The sequence below is a fragment of the Ranitomeya imitator genome, chromosome 4 (genome assembly GCF_032444005.1).
Source record: "Ranitomeya imitator isolate aRanImi1 chromosome 4, aRanImi1.pri, whole genome shotgun sequence".
Classification (NCBI taxonomy): domain Eukaryota; kingdom Metazoa; phylum Chordata; class Amphibia; order Anura; family Dendrobatidae; genus Ranitomeya; species Ranitomeya imitator.
This window is the reverse complement of record NC_091285.1, coordinates 223,898,251-223,900,289: the sequence shown is the minus strand read 5'-3', so window position 1 is coordinate 223,900,289 and position 2,039 is coordinate 223,898,251. Positions and strand designations below refer to the sequence as shown.

General features: G+C 44.0%; 1 long non-coding RNA gene across 1 annotated transcript; it reads left to right on the top strand.

The window, feature by feature from the left end:
• The first annotated feature begins 325 nt into the window (after nt 1-325).
• Nucleotides 326-1,831, top strand: LOC138675829 (uncharacterized). Its single transcript, XR_011320720.1, has 3 exons — nt 326-883; nt 1,230-1,310; nt 1,518-1,831. It is a non-coding gene; the product is annotated as an uncharacterized lncRNA (long non-coding RNA).
• The last annotated feature ends 208 nt before the right edge of the window (nt 1,832-2,039 follow it).

The following is a 2,039-nucleotide window of genomic DNA, read 5'->3' as shown; positions in this document are numbered from 1 at the left end:
ATCTTCATGCTCTTGTTAAGTAGTTGTTGAAACAACACTGCATTAGGCCTACAAGTTGGGTCTGGGTTCTAGAGACGGTGTCTCCCGCTGCAAGGTGTTCTCCAGGGTGCCTCTCCATAGCTTCAATCTTCATGCTCTTGTTAAGTAGTTGTTGAAACAACACTGCATTAGGCCTACAAGTTGGGTCTGGGTTGTAGAGACGGTGTCTGCCGCTCCAAGGTGTTCTCCAGGTTGCCTCTCCATAGCTTCAATCTTCATGCTCTTGTTAAGTAGTTGTTGAAACAACACTGCATTAGGCTGCGCCCCAGCTTTTGCAAACCTTTTTTTAGGGTGGTGGGAGCACACTGTCGTCTATGTCTCTAATTTCTTCATCAATAAGGTACGGCATTGGTCGCGATTCATAGACGACATTTTCTTTATTTGGTCAGGCTCTATTGAGGAATGTCTGGAATTTCTGGACGTCCTCAACCATAATCCTTTTAATATTTTTTTGACTCACCAGTTTTCTTCTGTTGCAGTGCAATTTCTGGATCTTGAGGTTAAATGTCAGAATGGCAAATTATCTACTTGTCTCTATCGCAAGCCCACAGCGGTTAATAGTCTGTTGGAGTATCGTAGCTTCCATCCAAAACATACGAGGGATGGCATTCCGAGGGGACAATTCCTCAGGGCACGACGAAATTGTACCGATGACGAGGATTTTCGTAGGGAAGCCCATGATCTTACGGAGAGATTTAGGAGGAGGAATTACCCCAAGAAATGTATCTCTCGGGCCTATCAGAGAGCAAAAATACAGACACAGGACACCTTACTGGTCCCTACAAAGAAGGAAACGGACAAATTTGTGCGCTTCATTACCGGATACCATACTCAGTGGAACCAGGTAAGGGACATCCTGAACAATCACTGGAGAATCCTGACTGCTGACACGCAAACAGCGCAGGTGATCAGCCCACGACCCTTAGTGACCGCAAAAAGGGCTCCCAATTTTAGGGACATACTTACGAGGAGCCATTATTCTAGGCCCACTCATAAATTGAATCGTGGTATTGTCCTGAAAGGTTCTTTTCCGTGCGGGAATTGCACGGTATGTACATATATGCACCCCACGCGAGATTCCTTTATTAACCCAACAGATCAGACGCCACATAGATTAAAGTCCTACATTAATTGCAAAACATCTAATGTTATCTATGCCATCATATGTACTTGCCCTCGTGTCTATGTAGGCCAGACCACACAGGAGCTGCGCCGGAGGATTCAGGGACATTTTTCCACGATCAATACAGCGGTGGCTGATAGACGCAAAGGTAAGACCCTTACTACGGTGGCGGCTCATTACTTGACTCATCATGCTGGGAGTTATACCAATACTAGAGTCATTGGTTTGGAACATCTGAGGACCTCCGATAGGGGTGGCACATTGCATAAGAAATTGCTACAGGTAGAATCCCGTTGGATCTACCAGCTCCACTCTATGGCGCCCCATGGAATTAACGAGGACCTCCTTTTTACAGGTTTTTTGGGATAACTCGGCTATTCTTCTTCAGGATTTCGTGGTGGACGTGGTGAACGTGGTGGACGTTTGGAATAGAGTTATGCATTTCCCGAACAGCATATTGAGTGGCATCGACTCCCTCTGGTTGTGATATGGAGGTCTGGAGAAGAATTTATGTTTTTTCATTTACAAAACTTCGGAGAAGAGGAAAAGACTCTGGACCTAAATGGAACATTATATGGGGGGAGGGGAGAGGGATCTAATTCTTCTCCTTCCCCATTGGACCATATACTACATAACAGGACAATTGAAGTATCCGCCTGTAATCCTGTGTAATATCATATCATGGAAGTTTTATATATATGTACATAATCATTAAAAAAAAAAAAAAAAAAAAAATTTCAGGATTTAATCTTCTGGTTCTATATTAATCTTATAGGATTGGTTCTGCTTTTTCTTCCTTGCTGTGTACTTGCTGCCTCTCTCTATGGACTGTACAAGTATGCTTCCTCTCTTGTGCCCATAGATGTGCTGACAGTCA